Here is an 18,654-nt window from a genome sequence, read left to right as displayed (position 1 = left end):
TATCAGTGGGTCGATCCAGCTGGGCTCGTGGTCAATTTTCATCACGGGCCACGATTCATCTGTACTCGGGCACTTTAGAACTTCAAAGAGAACATTCTTAGGCAATTCGGTCAGAGCCAGTATTGCCAGCTTGGAGAGAAGGTCGGCCCTGATATTTTCTATCCTCGAAATCTGCTTGATGTTGAAGCTACTGAAGGCGGGGACGAGCTCCTTTACCTTTTCAAGATACTTAGCCATGCTGTCCTCCCGTGCTTCGTAGTTTCCATTGACTTGTCCCACTACTAGTTGGAGTCGCTGTGGACTTGGAGCCGATCTACTCCCAGCTCTTTGGCAATCTTCAGTCCTGCGATCAGAGCTTCATATTCTGCTCCATTGTTTATTGCGGGGAACTCGAAGCGCAGAGCGTACTCCACGATGATTTCCTCTGGACTGATCAAGATCAGGCCCACGCCTGCGCCTGACATGTTGGAAGACCCATCCACGTAGAGGGCCCAAAAGCAACCAGAGGGATCTGCTTCTTCTTTGGGGGAGTTCGGTTGGGTCTCCAGGCCATCAATTTCACCTTGTTCGGGTTCGGCCTCCTCAGGGATAGTACACTCCACTATGAAATCTGCCAATATCTAGGCCTTCACTGCTGGTCTGGGTTGGTAGTTGATGTCGAATTCTGTGAGCTCGATCACCCATTTTGCCATCCTCCCGGAGGCATCTGCCCGGTGTAGAATCGCCTTGATCGGTTGGTCAGTGAGCAGCGTTACGGTGTACCCTTGAAAGTAGGGTCAGAGCCTCCGGGCTACAATCAACAGGGCGTAAGTCAGTTTTTCTAATTTAGTATACCTGATCTCGACGTCTCTCAATGCGCGACTGACGTAGTAGATCGGCTGTTGGACTTTTGCTTCTTCCTTGACAAGGATTGCCGCGAGAGCCGTGGAAGAGACCGCCAAGTATAAAAACAGTTCTTCTCCAGGCTCTGGCTTCGCCAACAGCGGAGGTGAGCCAAGGTAGCTCCTTAGTTCTTCGAACGCCTGTTGGCACTCAGGGGTCCAATAGAAGTTCTTCGGCCGCCTGAGGGTTTGGAAGAAGGGTAAGCACCGTTCGACCGACCTCGCGATGAAGCGATTCAGGGCTGCCACCCTCCCTGTAAGGCGTTGAACCTCTTTTATCGACTTTGGGGCGGCCATCTCCTGGATGGCGCAAATTTTCTTCGGGTTGGCCTCGATTCTGCATCCTGATACCATAAAGCCCAGGAACTTTCCCGAGGTCACTCTGAAAGCACATTTAGTCGGGTTCAGCTTCATCTTATATTTTCGGAGGGCGCCGAAGGCCTCCTCAAGGTCGGTGACGTGGTTCATGGAAGATTTGCTTTTCACAAGCATATCATCCACGTAGACCTCCATATTGCGGCCGATCTGCTCCTTGAAGATTTTGTTCACCAGCCGTTGGTAGGTTGCGCCTGCATTTTTTAGACCGAAAGGCATGACCCTGTAACAGTAAAGGCCACGGTTAGTATTGAAAGCAGTCTTTTCTTCGTCTTCCAGTGCCATCCTGATTTGATTATAGCTGGAGAATGCATCCATAAAGGTGAGGAGCTCATGGCCCGAGGTCGCGTCCACCAGTTCATCAATTCTGGACAGAGGATAGCTGTCCTTTGGGCAGGCTTTATTCGGCTTTTTGAAGTCTATGCACATCCTCCACTTGTCGTTTGCCTTTTTGACTAGGACAACGTTGGAAATCCAATCAGGATAATTGACTTCTCTAATGAATCCAGCTTTCAGGAGTTTGTCCACTTCCTCGGCTATCGCTTTCTGCCTCTCTGGTGCATGACCTCGGATTTTCTCTTTCGTCGGTCGATGCTTGGGATCGACGGCCAGACGGTGCTCCATGACTTTCGTGTCAATCCCCGGCATGTCTGCTAGAACCCAAGCGAAAACGTCCGCATTCTTTCATAGAAAGTCGATGAGATGCGTCCGCACCTCTTCCCCTAGGTTGGAGCTGATCTTCACCACATACTCCGCATTCCTGTCGTTCAAAGGGATCGGAACCAGATCTTCGATTGGGCCGCCCCTCTCCTCAGTGAGGTCGTCGCGGGCATCCAGCCCATCAACTGGACAGGGGTCGGATTGGTTGCTTCTTTGCAAGGCTATGTTGTAGTAGTGTCTGGCCAGGGCTTGGTCTCCCCTGACCTCTCCGATCCCCTGGTCGGTAGGAAATTTCAACTTCAAATGGTAGGTTGACACGATGGCTCGGAGAGCATTGAGGTCAGGTCGGCCGAGGATCGCGTTGTAGGCTGACGGTGCCTTCACCATCAGGAAATTCACCAGAGCCCGAGATTGCCTTGGATATCGACCCGCGACCACAGTCAAAGTTATCACTCCCTCCACCGGAACAGTGTCGCCGGTAAACCCTACTAGAGGGAGCTAATCGGCCTCAAATGGCCGTCAAGGATGGACATTCTTAAGAAGACGTCATAGAATAAAATGTCAGTCGAACTCCCATTGTCGACAAGAATACGGCGGACGTCGTAATTAGCTATGTTCAGGGAAACTACGACCGCATCGTTATGAGGGAATTGAACTCCCTGAGCATCTTCTTCGGTGAAAGTTATGGATTCCTCGATCTTTTGCCGCTTGGGAGGTCCGGCCAATACGCCAGTCGCTCCCCGCTGAGATTCTTCCGAGATAGTGTTGGCGAAATCCGTCGGAGGCTGATTGTCCGACCGCTCCATGCCGGCAGCCATCGTCAGAGGACGTGGGACCTGAAAAACTGGAGGCGAGGCCGGAGCCTGAGATCTGGCCGCGGAGGCCGTGGGTCGCCGTGCGAATGCTTCACGAGAAGGCATCGGGCGAGGATCTAGTGGGGGAAAGAGGAGTGGATGTCGGAGAAGATGATCGGAGATGATCCCGTTGAGCGCTCCTTTAAGAATAAGGGTACTGCGAAGACACAGGCCCCTTCCTCTAGCACCAATTCTGTTGGTGCAAAAATCTACCTGCACCGGAGAAGCTGGAGTCGAGGGAGTCGCGGTCACCGCTGGAACCTGCAAAAGAAGTCTAACCTGGCCAATTGAGTCACCGGAAATGCCGCTAGTCAGGTCACAATGCATACCAGCCGGAGCGGGTCGACGAGAGTGTTTATCATCCCAGACGATCATAGTCAAACTCGGCGCCCGTCTCTTTCAGTCTAACATTTTATTGTTTTGTATTATTTATCGTTCCTCAGCTAGTAAATGTCCACCCTGTTTTGGGACCTTTCGCGATACCCCCTGCCCTCCCTTCCGTCGCGTCAGCAGCCGCCGCAGCGGCGCCTCCTCTCCCCAATCCTCTCCTCTCCTTTCATCTTCTCTGCTATTCTAAACAAAAATACACATAAAGAACAATCCCCGCCCTTCCGCTCAACTGCGGTTTTTCTTCCCAGTCCCGCACCCCTCCTCCTCTGCTGCTGCTGCTGTTAGGGTTTCTGCTTCTCTCCATCTCCTCGCGTTTCCTCGCCAGTGGAACGGGCCGGGCTCTCCTTTGCTGCTGCCGTCCGCAAGGACCACCGGATCTTTGGAGCAGGTCCTCCGGGCCAACCGCGAGACGAGATGTTCTGGCGAATCCCCAATTTCTCTGCTTCCTCTCCAGTGAGTAGAAACCCTAGCTATGATTTCCCTTCTAGGTTCTTAATGCGGTCGAAATTCATTCTTCTGCTGGATTTGACGGGAGTAGGAGAAAAAAAAATGATGGAATTTCTCCATGTCTCGATCTCACCTGTTTCTTTTACTCCAGTCAGTGTTACTTCCTGTCCCGTAGAAATTTTTGTCTTCTCGCTCTTATAATAAGCTTACTCGTTCTCTACCTGGCGTTTGTTTGCTAAATAACTTTTGTTCGCCAGCCCTCCCAAGTATCGTAGTTATTTTTGCCGAGTTCTGGTTTGCTAGATAATCACTGCATGCCATAATTCGGGCAACATTTGGTGAGGCTTGTCGAATTTGGTATGGATTTGTTTTGTAACCGCATCAGTTGACACAGTTTTAGTGATTATTTCTCCAAGTTTTTTTCTGAAGGTACCAATTGGTAACAATCTTTTCCATTTTTCACCCCCCCCCCACCCCCCCGGCCACCCACCTTCCCGATCTCCATCGCTCCCACCCCTTGCCGCTCACCTCCACCACTTCCCCCTCCACCCCCACCTCCCAATCTCTCAACCACCACCGGCCTGCGCCCCGGCCCTCTCTCAACTATTGCTACTTCCACCCCCTCTGCCCCTCATCCATGCTGCTACTTCCCCCCTTCACCACCTGTCTCCCACCTTCTTGATCTCTGGCTGGATCTCACCGCTCCTCACCCTTCCACCCCCTATAGTAGATCTACATGCATTGTCCATCGCCGCTAGATCCTATTGCTATCGATCGATTCCACCAACTAAGGACCCGCATCGGAGGCCTTGAAGTCCACACCTATGGCTCTATCTCTTACTTTGCCGATGAGAAAGTGTGCCATCTGCAAGATGTGCCAGTGCTGGCTTGCTGTCTCTAGTACCATCTATTGGCCTGTTCTTTTTCTCCTTATGTGGATCATTCTTTTTCCCTTTTTTTTCTTATCCCTCTCTTCATCTTCTCCTAATCCTATCCTGCGACTTCCCCATCCTCATAAGCCCAACCCTAGCCCTAGCCCTAGCCCTATCCCTTACCAGGTACCCCTGCAACTCCACCACCAACTCTAAGCCTAACCCCAAACCCCAGCACCAACCCTCATCCTTCCAACCACCATTTCGGTCCCTCTAATTTGAACCCTTAACACCATGGATCTTCCCAATTATAAAACCCTAACCCTTACCACCGTCTCCTCCACCGTCTCCACCACCGCTATTCAAACCTAACCCAATCCAAACCCTAAGTCTAGCCCAAACCCTAAGTCCAACCTGAACCCTAAAGCTAACCCTAAGGCTAACCGAACCCAAACCCTAAGGCTAACCCGAACCTAACCTTAATCCTAACATCCTATCCCAGTCCAGGTTGGCCCAACCCCATTCTGTAACCCAACCCATACCCCAAGGTTGATCCGAACCCTAATGCCAACCCTAAGGCTAACCTGAACCCAGACCCTAAAGCTAACCTGAACCCTCACCATACGTCTAACCCAGATCCGATCCTAATCTTGAGATCCTGTCCCAATCCAGGTTGGGTCAACCCCAATCTGGAATCGGACCCAAACTCTAAGGCTAACCCCAATCCAAACCCTAAGGGAAACCTAAACCTAGCCCTAGTCCAGCCATCCAAGCTGACCCAAACCCAAAAAAACAATCCAAAAGCTCCAAACCTGAAACCCATCAGCCCAATACCCGATAGCCGAACCACCTAACAGCCCAGTACCCATAAACCAAAACCCTAAAACCCAAGATCCCAATAACTCATTATCCGATAGCCAAATATCCAACAACTCGGATCATCATATCCAGATCCACAAAATCGAACCCGTTCTGATCAAATCCAAAATCCTAAGTTAATGCTATTAGATCCAAACCCCACCCAAAACCCAAAGCAAAGTAAGGAACTTGGGGGCTGCTGAACCTTAACAGTAACCGTCCCATTTTGATACCTCTTTTCCTTTTTTCCTTGCCCTCACACCATCATGGAGAGTGACTAAGAAGTGATTTTTGGGAATGGAAGCTACTCCATGCAGCAATCTTTCCAAATGGCAATCACTAGTGGCCACATATCCATGTTGATCGCCATAACCCTAACCCCACATGATGAAGCACGGGAGGAAGAAGGCTGCCAAATAATGCAGCAACCCCCCATAACTATGATAGCAAAACACAGACAAACCTTTTTCTTGAGTTGCATCAAAAATGCTCCCTTCCTTAGATGATGCATCAAGAGGAACGGATGGCCATAGCACACCTGCGGCAACCACCCATATACGACCTAATGAGGAATTAGAAAAAAAAAGGAAGAAATGTAGGCAAACAAAAATCTAGCTAGAGCCAAAAAAGCTCATCAAAAAATTCAATCTTCTATGGATGCCTATTGCCCACCACCCAGAGGGTGGTATTTATAGTCCGCCACTCCCTCACTGTCTGTCCACACTTCTTTGATCGAGGAGTGCCCTCCATTGATCGAAATAGATCAAGTGGCAAGACTGACTCCCTATCCAATCCATCAAATAACTCTAAAACGGTCCATTATCCAGCAGTTTCAGAAGATCATTCCTCCTAAATGATAGTCAGGAGGAACCACCTGGGATTACTCTATTCAAAGTAGTCCCATCCTGAGATCCTGCCTCCCATCCTCTTAAACAAAGATCTCTATCAGCAAGCAAGTGGATCCGGCACACGTATTTTTTATCCTTTTAAAATCATTAATGTAAGACTACCACATATTTTTTTATCATTTTTATAATTTCTAGCTTAGCCATAATTTTTTTATCATTTCTAGTTCAGCCGTAATTTTTTTTTATGCGGTCTAATTGATGCATGACATGTGGCATCTTATATCTTTTTTAATGATAAATCTAGAGACTGCTATATTTTTTTATTGCTTCTTAGACAGACACATTTTTTTTTATTGATTTCTGAATTAGATAGGTTGTAGGTTCAGCTGCAAAGAATTATGTGGGCTATTCGATGGAGGACATGTGGCAACATAGATGTGCGATACTTATCGCATCGGGAGAGCACTGGCTTCTCCTTTAGGTTGCATTTGGTAGCTGGCAATTTATCTAGATTGCTAGTAATTTAATGTGGTAATTTCGATTACTGTATTTTGGCAATCCAAATTATCTCGTGGGAGACAATCTAGATTGCTTTGGGGAGGGGTGGCTATCCAAATTACCACTTTTTTGATAATGTTGTAATAAATATTTTAGAGAAAATTATCTCTCAAAAAAATCACATAAAATCCAATGTCTAACCCTCTCCTCCACTCCCCTCCGCATGCGCCCCAGCCCATGGCTCTTCCATCTTTCTTTACCTGCCCGTGGCTCCTCCGTAGCTCCTCCACGCCCATCCCCACCACCCTCACAGCACCACATGCATCCGCCCCCTCCTCACCCCCACCCCCGGTGCGTGCAGTTCCCCATATCCCTCAGCCCGCCACTTTTTCATGCCACCACCACATTTACATCATTCCCGTTATTTCTCACCAAGGAAAAAGAAAAGCACTCGGATAAAATTATTGAGAGTATTTTGAAATTTTGATTTCACATAATCAATAATCTGATTATCACACCAAACATATTAATCAAGATTTTCAAAAATTTTAATGTAATATTATCTGTGTGTAACAAATATAGTAATTGTTGGTGCAAAAATCCGCCTGCGCTGGAGAAGCTGGAGTCGAGGGAGTCGTGGTCGCCGCCGGGACCTGCAAAAGAAGTCTAAACCGGAGGTGGGGTTGCTCCGGTAAGACCCTCCGATGCTCAAGTCAGTTCTTTGCCTCAACAAGAATGGAGTGCTTGAACGAAAATTTTAGCAGAGTTTTGAGATAGAAAATAGAGATTAGAGAATAACGTATCTGGGGTCCCCTTTTATAGATGGGGGGAGCAAAGGATTGATAGCGACTGTCTATGATTGCCTCGTCGTGGGCTGTACGGGGCCAGGAGGAATTAATCATGAAGAGTAATGGGGTGGAGTTGTGGCTGTCATCATGGCTCACCACGTGGAATCAGTTGCGGGGAGTGGAGCGGCGTCTGTTGTCGTGACTCATCAAGGAGTAGTGGAACTGCAAAGGATCCGTCGTAGGGAGTGGGGCAGAGTCGTGGCCGTTACTGTGGCCCGCCAGGGAGTAATGGAGCCGCGTAGAATCCACCGCAGAGAGTGGAGCAGAGTCGTGGCCGTTACTGCGGCCTGTCAGGGGGTCCAGATTTGTCGACTGAAGTTCGGTTGGAGTCTGATTTTCGCAGAAGTCCGGATGGGGATCATTTGTCGAGGAATCTAGGTCGAGACCTTCAGCAGGAGTTCAGGGTGGAAGTCCGGCTCCCGTGGGGGCCCGGACAAATCCCACCTGTAGCTGGAGTCGGAGGCGAAATCCGGCTCCCGTAGGAGCTCGGATGAAGTCTTCCAGCAATCGAAGTTGGAGATGGAGTCCGGCTCCCGTAGGAGTCTGGATGAAGTTTACCTGCAGTTGAAGTAGGAGATGGGGTCCGGCTCCCGTAGGAGTCCGGATGAAGTTTACCTGCAGTTGAAGTTGGAGACGGAGTCTGGCTCCCATAGGAGTCCGGACGAAGTTTACCTGCAGCTGAAGTTGGAGACGGAGTCCAGCTCCCGTAGGAGTCCGGACGAAGTTTACCTGCAGCTGAAGTTGGAGACGGAGTCCGGCTCCCGTAGGAGTCCGAACGAAGTTTACCTGCAGTTGAAGTTGGAGACGGAGTCCGGTTCCCATAGGAGTCCGGATGAAGTTTGCCTGCAGTCGAAGTTGGAGACGGAGTCCGACTCCCGTAGGAGTCCGGATGAAGTTTGCCTGCAGTCGAAGTTGGAGACGGAGTCTGGCTCCCGTAGGAGTCTAGACGAAGTTTGCCTGCAATTGAAGTTGGAGACGGAGTCCGGCTCCCATAGGAGTCCGGACAAAGTTTACCTGCAACTGAAGTTGGAGACGGAGTCCGGCTCCCGTAGGAGTCCGAACGAAGTTTACCCGTAGCTAAAGTCGGAGATGGAGTCCGGCTCTCGTAGGAGTCCAGACGAAGTTTGCCTACAGTCGAAGTTGGAGACGGAGTCCGGCTCCCGTAGGAGTCCGGACGAAGTTTACCAGCAGTTGAAGTTGGAGATGGAGTCCGGCTCCCATAGGAGTCCGAACGAAGTTTACCTGCAACTGAAGTTGGAGACGGAGTCCGGCTCCTGTAGGAGTCCAGACGAAGTTGACCCGCAGCTGAAGTCAGAGACGGAGTCCGGCTCCCGTAGAAGTCCGGACGAAGTTTACCTATAGTTGAAGTTGGAGACGGAGTCCAGCTCCCATAGGAGTTCGGACGAAGTTTACCTGCAGCTAAAGTTGGAGACGGAGTCCGGCTCCCATAGGAGTCCGGACGAAGTTTACCCACAGCTGAAGTCGGAGACGGAGTCCGGCTCCCGTAGGAGTCCGGACGAAGTTTGCCTGCAATCGAAGTTAGAGACGGAGTCCGGCTCCCATAGGAGTCCGGACGAAGTTTGCCTGCAATCAAAGTTGGAGACGGAGTCCGGCTCCCGTAGGAGTCCGGACGAGGTTTACCTGCAGTTGAAGTTGGAGACGGAGTCCGGCTCCCGTAGGAGTCCGGACGAAGTTTGCCTGCAGTCAAAGTTGGAGATGGAGTCCGGCTCCCGTGGGGTCACTCCTGACACGAACTTCAGCTTGGGGGGTTTTACACCCAACATCAGTCTCTCTACTTCCGAGTTCGTGCTTCGAGCAAAGGAAGCACAGAAAATTTTCACAGTCGAAGTCATTTCCTCGAATTCTGCACACGACCGCCCTCGAAAATCTTGGCATTTAATGCATGCGTGCTGGAGCCTTTTTCTGATTAGGGCGATCCAAAAAGTCCTTTCGAAGCTCCCACCAGGGTGTAATCCTAAGCGTCACGCCATAGCGGTCCGTGAACGGTCAACCCTATGTCGCGGTGAGTGGGACACGTGGCGGGCATTGGTAGGCCTAGGGATATCTGCCACCATAACTGCACCAGGCTCCATTGCTTATTTAAGCCCCCGCCTTTACTCCAGGGGCTTCACTTCGCCTGAGGGTCGACACCTTTCTTTCGCCTGAGAGTTTAGCCACTCAGCCACTCCATCGGTGCCTTTTTTGACTCCGAGCACCCTTCGCACCAGTCTTTGCCATCCCCGTCGGCTCTCCGCCGCCTTCAATCCCCTCGCCTCTTCGAGGAGTTCTCCCACTGGGGCCCCCGCCCCGGAGGCCAACCTCGAGAGGATGTCACGGACCAAGAGGAGTGTGAGGAGGAAAACAGCGGCCTGCAAGTTCTCTAGCTGTCAAACTGTCACCGAGGGTTTTCGTCGCCTTAAAGGGGGCTCGAGGGAGAATTCCTTCAACAACAGGGGTTTAATGACGGGGTCCACCGACAAGGGCCTTCCACTCGAGAGTTTTGGAGTAGCCGAATGGGGTGACACCGATCAAGGAGGCAGAGTTGTCGTCACAAGCTGTGGCAGGATTCTTGACGTCGTCGGGGTCGAAGGACCAGAAGCGGTCGGCACCGATGGTGGGGCAGTAGAACTTGTTGCGGGGATGGTGGAAGTAGCGCATGCCGACCTTGTCGGAGTACCTAGGACGGTGGTTGTCATGGAGCACACGGTGGTGGCGCATGCCTCCGGCGCCATCGCGGCCTCTGGGATACCTCCGGTTCTTCTTGAAGCAGGTCGTCGTCACCGCTGCTGTTGCCTTCGCTGCCCCCTGAATTCTATCCCATCCTTTTCCCCCTAGGGTTGGGGTTTCGGTGATGGAGCAGAACGAGGCAGGGGGCGAGAGCCGAGAGACTTATCACACGTACTGGAAAATACTGCTGAGAAGGACGGAACCGGGAAGAGAAGTCGACAGCTTGAAGTGGTCTCCGGTGTATCCCTTTATTTTCTTTTTCTGACCCTCCGGATCTTGTAACGTACATCTTGTTAATCGAAAAATGAGAAGGAGATTTTGTTACTTCGTCCGCACTTTACGTCGAATTGCTGCCTGCCGAACTTCTTTCCTTTACCGTTGTTATTGTTGTATTCCCTTCTCTCTCTTTCTTCTTCTTTTTTTTTTTTTGAGGTCGTCCGGAGGTTACTGGTTATGGCCATGTCGGCTCGCCTTTCCAGTCATCCTTCTTCTTCAGTCTTAATGGCTCTATAATGTGTATTTAATAAATAATATAAGAAGAGAATTTTTTGCTACCTCTTTTACCCATGTGTTGAATTGTCGCCTGCTGTGCTTCTTTCGGCCTTTGTGTCATTCATAGGTACCCGATTGCCATCGCATCGGCCCGTCCTTTCATTCAAGACCGCAGATTTGTCTGGGGCCGCTCGGGCTTGGTGCCCCCCATTAGGGCTCGAGCTCGGAGGTCTGAGCTTCTCGTCACCCTGAGAAAGTCGTCTTGTCTCGGGCTTGCGTTGAGAGCTTTCTTGAAAGCTGGGCTTCTTGATAAGAACCCCAACCCTTGCTGAGGTGAGGTTCTCTGCATATTTGATGCTGTTTGTTTTCCATTCGTCGCCGATGAAGTCCATCGCTTTCCTTTTTCATCACTTTCCTCTTTAACTCCTCTCCGCTTTCCCCTTTTTCTTTTTTGATTGGGATTTTTCCCTCTGCTCTTGGTGGGGTTGCGGGAGTCTGGCTCCAGTAGGTGAAGTCAGGGCAAAGTTCGGCTCCCGTAGGAGTCGGGGTGAAGTCCGGCTCCCATAGGAGTCCGGACGGAGCCTACCTGCAATCGAAGTCAGGGGCGAAGTCCAGCTCCCGTAGGAGTCCGAATGAAGCTTACCAGCGGTCAAGGTCAGGGATGAAGCCCGGCTCCCATAGGAGTCCGGGCGGAGTCTTCCCGTAGCCGGAGTCGGAGACGAGATCTGGCTCCCGCAAGAGTCCGGACGGAGTCTGCTTGCGGTTGAAGTCGGGGACGGAGTCCGGCTCCCATAGGAGTCCGGGCGAAGTCTACCTGCGATCAAAGTCGAGGATGAAGTCCGGCTCCCGTAGAAGTCCGGACGGAGTCTTATTGCGAAGGGGCTGCTGGGAAGGTCCCCCTTTTTCTCATTTGGTCTTGAATGAGATATGTTATCAGTGGGCCGATCCAGCTGGGCTCGTGGTCAATTTCCATCATGGGCCGCGATTCTTTCATACTCGGATACTTTAGAACTTCAAAGAGAACATTCTTAGGCAATTCGACCGGAGCCAGAATTGCCAGCTTGGAGAGAAGGTCAGCCCTGATATTTTCCATCCTCAGAATCTACTTGATGTTGAAGCTACTGAAGGCGGGGACGAGCTCCTTTACCTTTTCAAGATACTTAGCCATGCTGTCCTCCCGTGCTTCATAGTTTTCGTTGACTTGTCCCACTACTAGTTGGGAGTCGCTGTGGACTTTGAGCCGATCTACTCCCAGCTCTTTGGCGATCTTCAGTCCTGCGATCAGAGCTTCATATTCTGCTCCATTGTTTGTTGCGGAGAACTCGAAGCGCAGAGCGTACTCCATGACGATTCCCTCTGGACTGATCAAGATCAGGCCCGCGCCTGCGCTTGACATGTTGGAAGACCCGTCCACGTAGAGGGCCCAAAAGCAACCAGAGGGATCTGCTTCTTCTTTGGGGGAGTTCGGTCGGGTCTCCAGGCCATCAATTTCACCTTGTTCAGGTTCGGCCTCCTCAGGGATAGTACACTCCACTATGAAATCTGCCAATATCTAGGCCTTCACTGCTGGCCTGGGTCAGTAGTTGATGTCGAATTCTGTGAGCTCGATCGCCCATTTTGCCATCCTCCCGAAGGCATCTACCCGATGTAGAATCACCTTGATCGGTTGGTCGGTGAGCAGTGTTACGGTGTGCCCTTGAAAGTAAGATCGGAGCCTCCGGGCTGAAATCAATAGGGTGTAAGTCAGTTTTTCTAATTTGGTATACCTGGTCTCGGCGTCTCTCAATACGTGACTGACGTAGTAGATCGACCGTTGGACTTTTGCTTCTTCCTTGACAAGGACTGCCGCGAGAGCCGTGGGAGAGACCGTCAGGTATAAAAATAATTCTTCTCCAGGCTCTGGCTTTGCCAACAGTGGAGGTGAGCCGAGGTAGCTCTTTAGTTCTTCAAATGTCTGTTGGCACTCAGGGGTCCAACAGAAGTTCTTCAGCCACCTGAGGGTTTGGAAAAAGGGTAAGCACCGTTCGACCAACCTCGCGACGAAGCGATTCAGGGCTGCCACCCTCCCTGTAAGGTGCTGAACCTCTTTTATTGACTTCGGGGCGGCCATCTCCTGGATGGCGTGAATTTTCTTCGGGTTGGCCTCGATTTCGTGTCCTGATGCCATAAAGCCCAGAAACTTCCCCGAGGTCACTCCGAAAGCACATTTAGTCGAGTTCAGCTTCATCTTGTATTTTCGGAGGGCGTCGAAGGCCTCCTCGAGGTTGGTGACGTGGTTCATGGACGATTTGCTTTTCACGAGCATGTCATCCACGTAGACCTCCATATTGCGGTCGATCTGCTCCTTGAAGATTTTGTTCACCAGCCGTTGGTAGGTTGCGCCTGCATTTTTGAGGCCGAAAGGCATGACCCTGTAATAGTAAAGGCCACGGTTAGTAATGAAAGCAGTCTTTTCTTCATCTTTCGGTGCCATCCTGATTTGATTATAGCCGGAGAATGCATCCATAAAGGTGAGGAGCTCATGGCCCGAGGTTGCGTCCACCAGTTCATCAATTCTGGGCAGAGGGTAGCTGTCCTTTGGGCAGGCTTTATTCAGCTTTTTGAAGTCTGTGCACATCCTCCACTTACCGTTTGCCTTTTTGACTAGGACAACGTTGGAAATCCAGTCAGGATAACTGACTTCTCTAATGAATCCAGCTTTCAGGAGTTTGTCCACTTCCTCGGCTATCGCTTTCTGCCTCTCTGGTGCATGATCTCGAATTTTCTCTTTCATCGGTCGATGCTTGGGATCGACGGCCAGGCGGTGCTCCATGACTTTCGTGTCAATCTCCGGCATGTCTGCTGGAACCCAAGTGAAAGCATCCGCATTCTTTTGTAGAAAGTAGATTAGATGCGTCCGCACCTCTTCCCCTAGGTTGGAGCCGATCTTCATCACATGCTCTGCATTCCCGTCGTTCAAAGGGATCGGAACCAGATCTTCGATTGGGCCGCCCCTCTCCTCAGTGAGGTCGTCGCGGGCATCCAGCCCATCAACTGGACAGGGGTCGGATTGGTCGCTTCTTTACAAGGCTATGTTGTAGCAGTGTCTGGCCAGGACTTGGTCTCTCCTGACCTCTCTGATCCCCTGGTCGGTAGGGAATTTCAACTTCAAATGGTAGGTTGACACGATGGCTCGGAGAGCATTGAGACCAGGTCGGCCGAGGATCGCGTTGTAGGCTGACGGTGCCTTCACCACCAGAAAATTCACCAGAGCCCGGGATTGCCTTGGATATCGACCCGCGGCCACAATCAAAGTTATCACTCCCTCCACCGAAACAGCATCGTCGGTAAACCCTACTAGAGGGGAGCTAATCGACCTCAAATGGCTGTCAAGGATGGACATTCTTGAGAAGGCGTCGTAGAATAAAATATCGGTCGAACTCCCATTGTCGACAAGAATGCGGTGGACGTCGTAATTAGCTATGTTCAGAAAAACTATGACCGCATCGTTATGAGGGAATTGAACTCCCTAAGCATCTTCTTCGGTGAAAGTGATGGATTCCTTGATCTTTTGCCGCTTGGGAGGTCCGGCCAATATGCCAGTCGCTCCCCACCGAGATTCTTCCGAGATAGTGTTGGCGAAATCCATCGAAGGCCGATTGTCCGACCGCTCCATGCCGGCAGCCATCGCCGGAGGACGTGGGACTTGGGAAATTGGAGGCGAGGCCGGAGCCTGAGATCTGGCTGCGGAGGCCATGGGTCGCCGTGCGGATGCTTTGCAAGAAGGCATCGAGTGAGGATCTAGTGGGGGAAGGAGGAGTGGATGTCGGAGAAGATGATCAGAGACGGTCCCGTTGAGCGCTCCTTTAAGAACAAGGGTACTGCGAAGACACAGGCCCCTTCCTCTAGCGCCAATCCTGTTGGTGCAAAAATCCACCTGCGTCGGAGAAGCTGGAGTCGAGGGAGTCGCGGTCGCCGTCGGGACCTGCAAAAAAAGTCTAAATCGGAGGTGGGCTTGCTCCGGCAAGACCCTCCGACGCTTAAATCAGTTCTCTGCCTCAACAAGAATGGAGTGTTCGAACGAAAATTTTAACAGAGTTTTGGGATAGAAAATAGAGCTTAGAGAATAACGTATCTGGGATCCCCTTTTATAGACGGGGGGAGCAAAGGATTGATAGCGACTGTCTATGATTGCCTCATCGTGGGCCGTACGGGGCCAGAAGGAATTAATCATGAAGAGTAATGGGATGGAGTCGTGGCTGTCATCATGGCTCGCCATGTGGAATCAGTTGCGGGGAGCGGAGCGACGTCCGTTGTCGCGACTCGCCAGAAAGTAGTGGAACTGCACAGGATCTACCGCAGGGAGTGGGGCAGAGTCGTGACCGTTGCTGCGACCCGCCAGAGAGTAATGAAGCCGCGTAGGATCCACCGCAGGGAGTGGAGCAGAGTCATGGCCGTTACTGCGGCCTGCCAGGGGGTCCAGACTTGTCAGCTGAAGTTCGGTTGGAGTCTGATTTCCGCAGAAGCCCGGATGGGGATCATTTATCGAGAAATCTAGGCCAAGACCTTCAGCAGGAGTTCAGGATGGAAGTCCGGCTCCTGTGGGGGCCCGGACAAATCCCACCTGTAGCTGGAGTCGGAGGCGAAATCCGACTCCCGTAGGAGCTCGGACGAAGTCTTCCTGCAATCGAAGTTGGAGAAGGAGTCCGGCTCCCATAGGAGTCTGGACGAAGTTTACTTGCAGTTGAAGTTGGAGATGGGGTCCGGCTCCCGTAGGAGTCCGGACGAAGTTTACCTGCAGTTGAAGTTGGAGACGGAGTCCGGCTCCCATAGGAGTCCAGACGAAGTTTACCTGCAGCTGAAGTTGGAGACGGAGTCCGGCTCCCGTAGGAGTCCAGACGAAGTTTGCCTGCAGTCGAAGTTGGAGACGGAGTCCGGCTCCCGTAGGAGTCTGGATGAAGTTTGCCTGCAGTCGAAGTTGGAGACGGAGTCTGGCTCCCGTAGGAGTCCGGACGAAGTTTGCCTGCAGTCGAAATTGGAGACGGAGTCCGACTCCCATAGGAGTCCGGACGAAGTTTACCTGCAGTTGAAGTTGGAGACGGAGTCCGGCTCTCGTAGGAGTCCGGACGAAGTTTACCCGCAGCTGAAGTCGGAGACGGAGTCCGGCTCCCGTAGGAGTCCGGACGAAGTTTGCCTGCAGTCAAAGTTGGAGACGGAGTCCGGCTCCCGTAGGAGTCCGGACGAAGTTACCTGCAGTTGAAGTTGGAGACGGAGTCCGGCTCCCATAGGAGTCCGGATGAAGTTTACCTGCAGCTGAAGTTGGAGATGGAGTCCGGCTCCCGTAGGAGTCCAGACGAAGTTTACCCGCAGCTGAAGTCGGAGATGGAGTCCGACTCCCGTAGAAATCCGGACGAAGTTTACCTGCAGTTGAAGTTGGAGACGGAGTCCGACTCCCATAGGAGTCCGGACGAAGTTTACCTGCAGCTGAAGTTGGAGACGGAGTCCGGCTCCCGTAGGAGTCCGGACGAAGTTTACCCGCAGCTGAAGTCGGAGACGGAGTCCGGCTCCCGTAGGAGTCCGGACGAAGTTTGCCTACAGTCGAAGTTGGAGACGAAGTCCGGCTCCCGTAGGAGTCCGGACGAAGTTTGCCTGCAGTCGAAGTTGGAGACGGAGTCCGGCTCCCGTAGGAGTCCGGACGAGGTTTACCTGCAGTCGAAGTTGGAGACGGAGTCCGGCTCCCGTAGGAGTCCGGACGAAGTTTGCCTGCAGTCGAAGTTGGAGACGGAGTTCGGCTCCCGCGGGGTCACTCCTGACACGAACTTCGGCTGGGGGGTTTTACACCCAACAGTATTCAATATTACTGACAATCTAATAATGATAATTTATCTTAAAAATAATTTATATTATCCTTCAAGATTGCGTGGCGATGCACCAAATGCAACCCTAATATAGTTGTATAGGTTCTTCCACACGCGTCATCCTTGGTTTGCACGAGTAAGTGATTTACTTTTCTGCCACCCAGCTTTTCTTTTTATTCTTTAATAATCATTCTTAACCGCCCAAAAGTTTCCGTTGGTCGGTGAAGGAGCTATTGTCCCCCTGATCGTGTTTTCTTTCGTTTAAAGCATCTCTGAACAGTGTGATAGCAGTTCATTATCTTATTAGTCTGGGCCATTTGTTACAACAGTTGTAAGGGGTTTCTTGGTTATTTTTGGTATTCATATGCACGTTCTGGAAGCTATGTTCTGGAAGAAATGCTTATCAGATTTGTTTATGAAGATATAAAGAGCAGGAATGTTTATGGAGAGCTTATCAAGAGACTGGAGAGTCCTGTTACCTCAGGAGAAGGACAATTAGACTCCTTAACTTCGGATACTTCTTTTAGAAATTTCTGTTATACAAATGAAGGCTTTTGGCGCATTTTATAGGTAGATGAAATGATGGTGAGACTGGGGAAATGCTGGACACCAAATTAGAACTTTGATAAGAACTCTCAATTTGTATTGGAAAAACAAAAAAGGTATGCAACGTTGGTGGGATTCAGAGTTAAGGTTGTGCTAAACAGAGGTAGTAGAAATTCTTGAATCAAATTATTTTTGTTAAATTTATTTATATTGGTTGAATGGACTGAGGGATCTATAGTGGTTTCTAAATTGAAGTACAGTGAACGAGGTAGAGATGTGCGTCCTAAGATGTTACGTAGGCCTGTACTAATACAAAGATAATGATAGAACTTGCTGCGCTGTCTAAATTGGCTTGTTAGGTTTAAGGAGGGCCCTCAAGCGTAAACTACGGGCAAGCAATAATAGAGAGGATTGCTTGATAGAAACTTACCGTTATTTTTGTTTATTGACTTTTTCTCTTGGGTATCCATAGTTCTAAATTTCATTCCCAGCTAATTATAAGTGAAATTGTTAATGAAAATTGATATCATTCCAGTGATAAAGTCGATGTTGCTTCAAACAAACATGATAGATCACTATCTCATGATTAAACTCTTTGTTTAAAATTGATTACATGACTGCTTTAAATTAAAAAAGTTTGAGGCATAAATGAATTCATATTCTGCAGATTTCTCACCTTAGGATCTAGGTCGTCCAAGCCTAGTGCCACCCATAATTCCTCTATTCTGAAATTATACCTAGATAGACTCAGTTTATTTGGTTTTTCTTCTGTCTTTTTGTTTGACCAACTATTCTGATCTTTGTTATTCCTTACCGCATTATGATGATTTCTAATTTAAGAGACTTTGATTTATTTCTGCAGTTTTATTCCAACCTTTTTTTTTTTTTGCATTGAGAGCTTCATTTGATCATCGATATTGTTGGAAAACTTTTGGTTGTCTTCAGAGCATGTTTGAACTTGAAAGAGATCTTTTTGTAATCGCATTTGGACTTCTTTACAAGCTGGTGAGAGTCTTCAGTTTCTCTTCCCCAGAGATGCGGGTGCACTATGGAAATTAATAGTTTTCTCTTTTGTTTAACCTGCGTTGCAATTGGGAAGTTCTTTCTCTGAGAGAGGCGGAGACCAAGGCTTATGGTGTAATATGTTCTTTACTTTCCGAACACTAGCTTTGTGAGATAGATGATGTATTTTGAAAGCTTGGAAGGGGTTGTGCTTGGAATCATAAAAACCAGATTTAAAATGGAAACGTCTGCATTGGGGGTAAGAAAAATAAATATAATAAAATATTTATATTTATTAAAATAGATAAATACATATTATTTAAAATTATAGATATTTTAAATAGATAATGTATCTTAATCATAGATATCTCGATAATAGATATAATAAAATAGATAAATATAATTAAATATAATTTTAAAAAATTACATTCTATGCATCGTAAAGAAGTATAAGCTAATTGAGAAATTTTTTGTGCACCGTGCATGGGGCCAGACAAAAAAAAAAAAATCGCACCACTA

At 49.7% G+C, this 18,654-nt stretch overlaps 1 long non-coding RNA gene across 1 annotated transcript; it reads left to right on the top strand.

Annotated features, from left to right (window-relative positions):
• The first annotated feature begins 3,072 nt into the window (after positions 1–3,072).
• Positions 3,073–18,329, top strand: LOC140852131 (uncharacterized). The gene is made up of 2 exons (XR_012135058.1): positions 3,073–3,613; positions 18,079–18,329. It is a non-coding gene; the product is annotated as an uncharacterized lncRNA (long non-coding RNA).
• Positions 18,330–18,654: the final 325 nt, after the last annotated feature.

Source organism: Elaeis guineensis, chromosome 10 (assembly GCF_000442705.2).
Source record: "Elaeis guineensis isolate ETL-2024a chromosome 10, EG11, whole genome shotgun sequence".
NCBI lineage: Eukaryota > Viridiplantae > Streptophyta > Magnoliopsida > Arecales > Arecaceae > Elaeis > Elaeis guineensis.
The sequence above is the reverse complement of the archived record's forward strand: the minus strand, read 5'-3'. Positions and strand labels throughout refer to the sequence as shown.